Source organism: Anas platyrhynchos, chromosome Z (genome assembly GCF_047663525.1).
Source record: "Anas platyrhynchos isolate ZD024472 breed Pekin duck chromosome Z, IASCAAS_PekinDuck_T2T, whole genome shotgun sequence".
In the NCBI taxonomy this organism is placed as follows: domain Eukaryota; kingdom Metazoa; phylum Chordata; class Aves; order Anseriformes; family Anatidae; genus Anas; species Anas platyrhynchos.
In genome coordinates this window covers 80,251,004-80,261,905 of record NC_092621.1, presented here as the reverse complement: position 1 = coordinate 80,261,905, position 10,902 = coordinate 80,251,004, and the positions used below count along the sequence as shown (strand labels likewise).

General features: G+C 40.4%; 1 long non-coding RNA gene across 1 annotated transcript; it reads left to right on the top strand.

Moving 5' to 3' along the window:
• Positions 1–5,655: 5,655 nt before the first annotated feature.
• Positions 5,656–7,956, top strand: LOC140000832 (uncharacterized). Its single transcript, XR_011806064.1, has 3 exons — positions 5,656–5,804; positions 6,375–6,485; positions 7,275–7,956. It is a non-coding gene; the product is annotated as an uncharacterized lncRNA (long non-coding RNA).
• The last annotated feature ends 2,946 nt before the right edge of the window (positions 7,957–10,902 follow it).

Sequence of the window (10,902 nt, the reverse complement as noted above, 5' to 3'; positions counted from 1 at the left end):
TAACAAACAAAAGAATCTGTCAATTAGAATCTGTCAATCTAAAGTAATCAGAATTACTTTTTCTGAAAACATAAAAATTTTCTTATGGTAAGATAGGACAGAGTATCTTATTTAATGCTGTTAGGGTGCCAAGCAGTTTTCACATTGCAGTTTTGAGACAACTACAGAAACCATTTAAAAAAAAAAAAAAAAAGGAATCATACAGCTTGACAGCAAACATCATTTATAAAAGGAAATTGTTTCCTTTAATTTGGATGTATATATATATATCACTACAAATTCTTGTGCACAATTTTGTAGTCTTGCAAACAGGTGTGGAAGTTATTGTAAGGAACGAAGTAAGATCCAGTTTGCTGGATACTACTGTTTTATGTTGCTATGTCATCTCAAACTCTCACCCTCAATGGGGAATTCAGAGTGATAGTAAAATCAAAATCCCACTTGATACAAAGGTCATTTCTTTAGCTGATATTTGGAAGCAATATAACATCATTCTTTTTATTAGTACTGTGCTTGTCTACTGTTTTGTTGCTGCTGTTGTTGTTATTGCTGTGTTGGTGTTTTTTGTTTGTTTGTTTGTTTGTTTTTTCTCTTTTTTACCTTTTCCACAGACAAATTATCCTACTGTATTATACACTGTTTACTTTTTTTCTCTCTAGGAAAAATCATAGTCTTCATTTCTTTTTTAGCCATCTATAGCCTTGTTCCCCTACCCTACTGCCCCAAGCATTTTTATTTTAATAGACCTCCACAAATCTTGTTATTTCCCAGCTGATTTTTAGTTTTAAGCCTAAAACACATGAGGTGTTATTGGAACTGGTACTTAGCTGTAGGGCAAGATCAGGAGCATATGAATTTTTTAAAAGACTGATCAGACCATGAAGGAAAAAGAGGTATAAACCACAGAATGAAATGCTCAGCAAAGTAAATAAGAAGCTGAGGCATAGCTGTAGACCAGTTGTTATGCAAAGACAGAGCAGTAAGTCTGGAAGGCTCAGACTGCTGCTTCACAGCATCTCAACCTCTTTGTGCTGAGCACATTTAAAATGTGGACATACACTAAGGTCGAGATGAGGGCAGCTTCGGTTTGACTTCTGCACTACACAAAGTGTGGAAAAAAAAATCATACTGTCAGCATTTTCCACTGAACAGCTCATGTTTGTTAATTAAAAGTTGTTTTCTCATCTATTTTCTTTCTGTCTAATATCTTACTGCCAGGTCAAAACTGCTGATCTGCTGATTTCCTACAAAGTGACCTCCCTCACTGAAGTCAAAGGCAAGATTCCGGCTAGATTAAGTGAGAGGGATATCACTCAAAGTCCTCAGAGTGCACATTGTGTGTCCACACAAAACACATGAAAAAAAAATGAAATGAAAAAAAAGAAAAACAAAAAAAAAAAAATGAAAAAATAAAAAAACAGCATTCTTCTCAAGAAACTGGCTGCTCTTGGTTTGGACTGGCGCACACTTCATTAGGTTAGAAACTGGCTGGACAGCCGGGCCCAAAGAGTCATGGTAAATGGAGTCAAATCCAGTTGGAGGCCGGTCACTAGTGGCGTTCCCCAGGGCTCGATGCTGGGTCCGGTCCTCTTTAATCTCTTCATCGATGATCTGGATGAGGACATTGAGTGCACCAGCAGTAAGTTCACAGATGACACCAAGCTAGGTGTGTGTGTCAATCTGCTCGAGGGTAGGAAAGCTCTGCAGGAGGATCTGGATAGGCTGAACTGATGGGCTGAGGTCAAATGCATGAAGTTCAACAAGGCCAAGTGCTGGGTCCTGCACCTGGGGTGCAATAACCCCAAGCAGAGCTACAGGCTGGGAGATGAGTGGTTGGAGAGCTGCCAGGCAGAGAAGGACCTGGGAGTATTGGTGGACAGTCGGCTGAATATGAGCCAGCAGTGTGCTCAGGTGGCCAAGAAGGCCAACGGCATCCTGGCTTGTATCAGAAACAGTGTGACCAGCAGGGCTAGGGAAGTGATCGTCCCCCTGTACTCGGCTCTGGTGAGGCCGCACCTCGAGTACTGTGTTCAGTTTTGGGCCCCTCGCTACAAGAAGGACATTGAGGTGCTTGAGCAAGTCCAGAGAAGGGCGACGAAGCTGGTGAGGGGCCTGGAGAACAAGTCCTACGAGGAGCGGCTGAGGGAGCTGGGCTTGTTCAGCCTGGAGAAGAGGAAGCTCAGGGGCGACCTTATTGCTCTCTACAGATACCTTAAAGGAGGCTGTAGCGAGGTGGGGGTTGGCCTGTTCTCCCATGTGACTGGTGACAGAATGAGGGGGATTGGGCTAAAGTTGACCAGGGGAGGTTTAGGTTGTATCTTAGGAAGAACTTCTTTACCGAAAGGGTTGTGAGACACTGGAACAGGCTGCCCAAGGAGGTGGTGGAGTCACCATCCCTGGAAGTCTTTAAAAGACGTTTAGATGTAGAGCTTAGGGATATGGTTTAGTGGGGACTGTTAATGTTAGGTCAGAGGTTGGACTCGATGATCCTGAGGTCTCTTCTAACCTGGAAATTCTGTGATTCTGTGATTCTGTGTGAAAAGAAGCCTGCAAATTAATCTATACAGCTATGATGCTTGACCTTTGTTTTCAATTAGCAAGAGTTACTTTATGGTGCACTAGCTTGTATTACAATTCATCTTGCTTTAGAAAAATGGTATTAAGCTATTTAGAGGTGCAGAATAGTTTAAAATATTAAAATATTTAAAATATATATTGTAACATTAATTCTAGATATAAAAGAAAGCTTTGCTTTAGATTTATTCTTTTTTTTTTTTTTTTTCCTTTTCTTTCTGTAATATCTTGTGGATTCCCTAGCAGTTTTATTAACATTAGTTTTACAGTATACGTCTTCAAAAGTTATTCCATTATGTGTGATAATATCATAGAATCATAGAATCATAGCATGGTGTGGGTTGGAAGAGACCTTAGAGATAGTTCTTTAGTTCCAACCCCCCTGCCGTGGGCAGGGACACCTCCCACCAGCCCAGGCTGCCCCCAGCCCCATCCAGCCTGGCCTTAGGCACTGCCAGGGATGGGGCAGCCACAGCTCCTCTGGGTAGCCTGGGCCTGGGCCTCACTGCCCTCAAAGTGAAGAATTTCCTCCTAACACCTAATCTACACCTATGGACTTTTAGTTTAAAGCCATTATGCCTTGTCTTAACTGCAACACTGCCTGAAACAGAGTCCCTCCTCAGCTTTCCTGCAGCCCCCTTTAGGCACTGGCAGGCCACTATGAGGTTTCCCAGGGCCTTCTCTTCTCCAGGCTGAACCCCAGCTGTCCCAGCCTCTCTTCACTGGGGAGGTGCCCTCTGCAGCCCTCTGATCAGCTTTGTGACTCTCCTCTGGACTTGTTCTAATATGTCTGTGTCCTTGTGCTGGTAGTTTCAGAGTTGAATCCAGTATTACAAGTGGGGTCTCACAAAAGCAGAGAATAATCCCCTCCCTCACCCTGCTGCACACACCTCTTTCAATGCAGTCAAGGATTCATTTAGCTTTCTGGTCTGCAAACACCGGCTCATGTTCAGTTTTTTGTCCACCAATACATCCAAGTCCTTCTCTGCCGGGCTGCTCTCAATCCACACATTGCCCTGCTGTCCTAGTTTCTGCTAGGATAGAGCTATTTTCCTCCTAATAGCTGGTATGGTGCTGTGTTTGGGATTTAGGAGGAGAATAATGTTGATAACACATTGATGTTTGACTGGCTGCAGAGCAGTGCTTACACTAAGCCAAGGACTTTTCAGTTTCTCACACTGCCCTGCCAGCAAGGAGGTTGAGCATGCAGGAGGAGCTGGGAGGGGACAGAAGCAGGACAGGTGACCCCAACTGGCCAAAGGGATATTCTGTACCAGGTGCTGTGGTGTGTGCTGGTTTTGGCTAGGATAGAGCTAACTTTCCTCCCAATATCTGGAAGGGTGCTGTGCTTTGGACTTAAGGTGAGAGTAATGTTGATAACACCCTGTTGTTTGACTGGTTGCAGAGCAGTGCTTACACTGAGTCAAGGACTTGTCAGCTTCTTGCTCTGTCCTGCCAGACAGAGTGCAGCAGGAGCTGGGAGGGGACAGAAGCAGGACAGCTGACCCCAATGGGCCAAAGGGGTGGTCTGTACCATATGGCCATATGATCAATTAATATGATCAGTATATTATTTATCTTCATGTTTGGGATTGCCCCAACCCAGGTGCACTTGGTTATGTTGAACTTAATGGAGTTCATATGGGCCCATTATCACAGAGACTTGTCATGGTCCCTCTGGATTGCATCTCTTCCCTGCAGCATTTTAACTGCACCACTCAGCTTGTTGTTGTCCACAGACTTGGTGAGGGTGCACTCAATCCCACTGTCCATGTCATTGATAAAGGTGTTAAATAATATTGGTCCAATAGATAATATTGGTCACAGTACTGAACCATGAGGAATACCGTTGTCTAACATTAACATACTACACAGTCTAATATAGCAGGTATTAAAGAAACAGAAGAGTGAAAGCCCTAAATATAACAGATAATAATACACCATCACTTATATTCAGTGCATCTAAACATGATCTTTTTGTATATAAATCTTATTTATTTTGATGAAAAAGAAAGAACAGGAAATATAATTAGAAAATTATATTTGCAATTTTAAGACACTCTTCACATTTGTTTGGAAATCTTCACTTGACTTCCTTTCAGTAGAAGAATATATTTGGTAGTTATACCTTTTCCCTGATGATTACTCAAAAAAAAAAAAAAAAGAATAATTACATTAAAAAGAATTAAATTAAATAATACCATGTCTATGCCATCATTCCTAAGAAAATCTTCCCAACTTTGGTATCTTTAACTGCATTTTCTTCATGTTTTTCCAACAGTCCATTCCACTGACACATTTTTGCTTCTCAGGGTCCTGAAAGAATTGGCTGATGCAATTATCAAGCCACTTTCCATATTTGAAAATTCCTGGCAGTCAGGCCAAGTCTATGGTGATGGGAAAAGGGAAACATCACTCCAATTTTTAAAAAGAGTAGAAAGGAGGACCTGGGAAACTACAGAGTGGTGGGCCTCACCTCTGTGCCTGGGAAGATCATGCAACAGATCCTCCAGGAGGCAATGTTAAGGCACATGCAAGACAAAGAGGTGATCCAAGACAGCCAGCATGGCTTCACCAAGGGCCTGACCAATCTGGTGGCCTTCTGTGATGGGGAGTAACTGCATCAGTCAACAAGGGAAGATCGACCATGGTCATCTACCAGGACTTCTGTAAGGCCTTTGACATGCTCCAACATGACATCCTGATCTCCGAAATGGAGAGAGATGGGCTTTATGGGTGGAGTATTCTGTGGATAAGGAGTTGGCTTGAAGGTTGCACCCAGAAAGTGGTGGTCAAGAGCTCTATATCCAAGTGGAGGCCAGAGACAAGCAGTGTTCCTCAAGGGTCTGTCCTGGGACAGGTACTGCTTAACACCTTTTATTAATGACATAGGCATTGGGATCAAGTGCACCCTCAGCCAGTTTGCAGATGACACCAAGCTGAGTGATGCAGTTGATACAAGAGAAGGAAGGAACCTGAACAAGCTTGAGAAGTGGGCCCATGTGAACCTAATGAGGTTTAACAAATCAAAGTGCAAAGTGCTGCACCTGGGTTTAGGCAATCCCAGACTGGAGCCCAGACTGGGAGAAGAACTCATGGAGAGCAGCCCTGCAGAGACAGATTTGTGTATTCTGGTGGATGAGAAGCTTGGCATGAGTCAGCAGTGTGTGCTTGCAGCCCAGAAGGCCACCTGCATCGTGGGCTGCATCAACAGAGGCATGGGCAGCAGGGTGAGGGAGGTGATTCCACCCCTTTGCTCAGCCCTTGGGAGGCCCCACTTGGAGTTGTGCATTCAGGCATGGGGCCCCCGGCACAAGAAGGATGTGGGTCTGTTAAAGTGGGTCCAGAGGAGGATCATCCAAAGATGATCAGAGAGCTGGAACACCTCTGCTATGAAGAAAGGCCGAGAGAGCTGGGGCTGTTCAGCCTGGAGAAGGCTCTGGAGTGACCTTATTGCAGCTTTTCAATATTTGAAGGGGGCTTATAAAAAAGATGAAGAACTTTTTGCTCAGTCAGTCACAAGACAAACCAGAATGGTTTTAAACTAAAAGAAGGGAGATTTAGATTAGAAGCTAGGTGGAAATTCTTTACTCAGAGGGTGGTTAGACAATGAAACAGGTTGCCCAGAGAGGCTGTGGATGCCCCATCCCTGCAGGAGCTCAAAACCGGGTTGGAAGAGGCCCTGGGCAGCTTGACCTAATGGGTGGCATCCCTGCCCATGTTTGGGGGTGATGGAACTAGATGATCTTCGAGGTCCCTTTAAACACAACCCGTTTTGTGGTCCTATGATTTTATTACAGGTATTTATTTATTTATTTAAGTTGGAGAAATATTTCAAAAAATGCAACTGTGTGAAGAAAACAGAATTTATGTATTGCCATTTATTGTCTCTTATTAAGGACATTAAGTGGGTGAGTATAACTTCCACAGAAAGGTCAAGATATATAAAATTTTATGAGCAATATATACAGATTTTGGAGATGATAATATAGTAAAAGGGATGCCTGTGAATGTGAAAGATATATGCTCTAATTTAATATATTTTATTATTATTAGGCTATTTAGAGATTAAAGGAATATCTAAAATTCAGGGAAAGTCTGAATGCTGTTAAATCCCAAATCTATTAACCCTTTGCATCCTATTGATTTCCATGAAAATTAAATGTTCTTTATACTTGTTAAATAACTATTTTCATGTTCTTATTCCATTAAATAAAGCAGTAACTTCCCTCATCCCCATTCTATTGTCAGCAAAGAGTTTTCCAGTTTATATGTTTTCCAGTTTATATAATGTTTTCCAGTAGTACCAAGGACAAGTCGTAGTGAAATCTTAACATTATACTCTTAATTTAGGTGTCATATTTCAATATTTAAACATGCATCATCAGAAATTTAAAAATACATCGTTGGCTTCATCAGGTTAAAAATAGTTAAGGATAGAAACTCACTAAGCAAAATAAGTATTTCACACCTTTATGTTATTTGTATATTCCAAAATGTTACGACATTATTTTTAGTAATAATGTTTTTCATGTCTGATTAGGGATTAATTTACTCAATAATCAAAATATTTGAAAATCAATAAATAAAAGCATCCTCTGTTCCAGCCTGCTAAGCTACCTCTCTGTTTCTGTATGCCCAAGCAATTATGGTGAGAGACAGTGCGTTCTCTAACCTTTCTTTGGTATTTTATTTCACAGTGCTGAACATTCATCCCTTGACCTAGACCAAAGGCCTGGGAAATCATCTAGAAAGTGCCAAATCTTTTCAGTTCATGTGGATTGCAGAGGACGTCAGGGAAAAAGAAGAAAAAAAAAAAATGTAGAAATTAAGCTTTCAGCATTAACAGTGATATGAAGTATACATCTTTCTGGTACTTTCTTCCCTTCACAGTGGACTGTCAATACAAAATTTTCATGCATAGCATCTAAAATTGCAAGGAAGAGATCTCCTGATCTAGTATGATATTCTTGTATGATATTTGTATAGTATGTTTGGCTATGCTGACAGAGTTGTCTGCAGCCCTGATGGATCAGGATAAGTAGATCCTGTGGCCATGGAAATGGACAGAAGATGAACTTTATAGACACCTGAATAAATTTTGGTTGTGTAAATGGAAGGACCAAATAGGTGGGTGGCTGTTCTGTAAGGTTTTCTCTTTATCCTAGTCTTGTTTCATGCTGAAAGGGATGGCATATTGCTGCACACTTTAGATATATGGAAGGAAGAATAGATAAGCAATAACTGAAATGCTCTAAGTCTATCTGTGGTGTGCTCTTGTGTTGTTTCTGGAATGTGAATTTACAAAGCAGCAGCTGCTCTATGATAACCATATGTAAGTTTTAATCCTTTGCAAAATCAAAATGACCAGCCCCCTTTTTAATGGAGATTGATATAATTTAAATTTATTTTGTGTAAGAAGTGTGGACAGTTGCCAAAAAAAAAAAAAATAAAAAAATTAGTAATCCTTTTATTAAAATATATAGTTAATTGCAACTGTATCATGACTATCATGACTTTCACATTCAGATAGCAGTCCCTCCTTCTCTCTACTATGTCCAAATGAAAATGTTCTGAGATGAACAGTTCTTATGTTCAGTTCAGAAATCACTCCATGTCAGACTGAATTATGAAGCCAGGACTTCAGTGCCTTCTAGGCAAGATCAAGGATACTGCTGCACTTTTAAAACAGGCTAACACAGGAATCTCACTTAGTCTTTAGTACATTGCTGCCTCATTCCCACCACTGCAACCTGTTCCAAACAGTTAAGAAACTTTTGGTCAAATGTATCTACTAGCAGACCTTAGATGCTGCAGAAACTGTCTATGTAAAATGAAGATTACCTATTCCAGCTTAATTTCTTAGAATCTTACTTTTCACCTCCCTGCATTTGGCCATAAGAATCTTGCTTTAAATTACTGTTAAGCTCCCAGTCACACACTTGAGAAATTTGTCTGCTTGTTGACTTTAGTGAAGATACATTTTATGCAAATTGAGTAGTTGGCCATGTCCTTTTTTTTTTTTTTTTTTTTTTTTTTTAGATTACAACAAAAGAAGTTAAGATCTTTCCATAAATTCATATCACGATCTCAATTTCAATTTTTATTACAAAGAAAGGAGATGGTGTGATTTAGAACTTATAGTAAGAAAAGCTGGTTGGTAACATAAGCCTGTTCAGTATTGCCTTTCATTCATAAAATAGCACTAGAAAGTAATTTCTAGTTGCCTTAGCATTTCTAATTTAAAGTTGGATGTCACAATTTGGTGAACCAGGAAATCTACCAAGATAATTCCAAAATTGAAGCATCACTTCAATAGGCACACACTGGGATGGGTTTCATCCCATTTCAACTTATTCTTAATTTCATTTCTATAGACTTGTAATGATATAGTTTTGTATTGACTTTACAACATAATCTGCATATATTTGCATAAAATAATCAGACACTGTTTGAGAGTGTTAGGCAACAATTGTGCGTGCTCTGAAGTAGTATCTCATCAGAATAATAACTACAAAGTTTATTCCAAGTATAATTTAAAATCTTTGAGCCTTTAACTGGTAACTGTTTGGATCACACATTTCAGAAATTAAATGTAATTTCTAAAGTGTATATTTTACATGTTCTAATGTAATATTTGCATAAGTTATTGATTATTCTGGTGTAATCCCTACTTGTTTCTGACTATAATAATTAGTGCATGTATACTTTGAATGTAATTCTGCAAACTGGTAACTGAAATAATAACAAATAAATTTCTGTATATGTATATATAATGAATTTATATATGTATATGATTTATAATAAATTCATATGCATATATGAATCCAAGTTTTCTTCATCATTTTGACTCATTCTGCAGTTTCTCTTAGGAACAGAAAATCATCATGTTTATTATCTCCAGATCAGAACTGCCCCAGCCCCTCCACCTGATAGTGTTTCATCGAGTCTTTATGGAGAGTCTTATATTTTTTTTATCAAGACAACAGATATTGCCAGATTTCCCCGGGGCGGAGGGTGGATGGGGGAGGAATATGTTCTATTACATAGAATAGAATTCTATGCCTGGTATAAGTCACGAACTTTCTGAATTCAAAATAAATACGTAAATAAATAAAAGTGTTCAAAGTTGCGTGTTTTGGTAACTAAGAAATACACCTAAGAATCCATATGGTATTCTACATTTGTACACTTGCAGTACTGTAATAAAGCTTGGAGCAGTGTGTCTATATCACAGAATCACAGAATTTCTAGGTTGGAAGAGACCTCAAGATCATCGAGTCCAACCTCTAACCTAACACGAACAGTCCCCACTAAACCATATCCCTAAGCTCTACATCTAAACGTCTTTTGAAGACTTCCAGGGATGGTGACTCCACCACCTCCCTGGGCAGCCTGTTCCAATGCCTCACAACCCTTTCAGTAAAGAAGCTCTTCCTAACATCTAACCTAAAACTCCCCTGGCGCAACTTTAGCCCGTTCCCCCTCATCCTGTCACCAGGCATGTGGGAGAACAGGCCAACCCCCACCTCTCTACAGCCTCCTTTAAGGTATCTGTAGAGAGCGATAAGGTCACCCCTGAGCCTCCTCTTCTCCAGGATGAACAAGCCCAGCTCCCTCAGCCGCTCCTCGTAGGACTTGTTCTCCAGGCCCCTCACCAGCTTCGTCGCCCTTCTCTGGACCCACTCAAGCACCTCGATGTCCTTCTTGTAGCGAGGGGCCCAAAACTGAACACAGTACTCGAGGTGCGGCCTCACCAGAGCCGAGTACAGGGGGACGATCACCTCCCTAGCCCTGCTGGTCACACTGTTTCTGATACAAGCCAGGATGCCGTTGGCCTTCTTGGCCACCTGAGCACACTGCTGGCTCATATTCAGCCGACTGTCCACCATCACTCCCAGGTCCTTCTCTGCCTGGCAGCTCTCCAACCACTCATATGAACAGCAACACAAACGGTACATATGTTGTTGCATTTAAAAGTTACTTAAGTGGAGGCTCTTTTTCCCCCTTCCCCCCCCCAGACTTTTAAGATTCATAATATAATAATAAATTTATACCTGTTAACAGAAACAGAGCTTCAGAAATATTTTTTCCTGTTTACCTATTTTTAAGAAAAATATAGCTTTCTTTTTTTTTTTTTTTTTTAAATAAGTGTTTACATGAATATAAGCATAAACAATAAATATAGATTTGTTGTAGATACGTTCAAATGTCATGGTATCACATATACTCTTCTTGCTTTTCTGTCAAAAAAGGTCAGGTGCCTGACTTCAATATATGTAATTAGAATATCATTTCTCCACTTTGTTTAGTTAGTAATACCAAGGA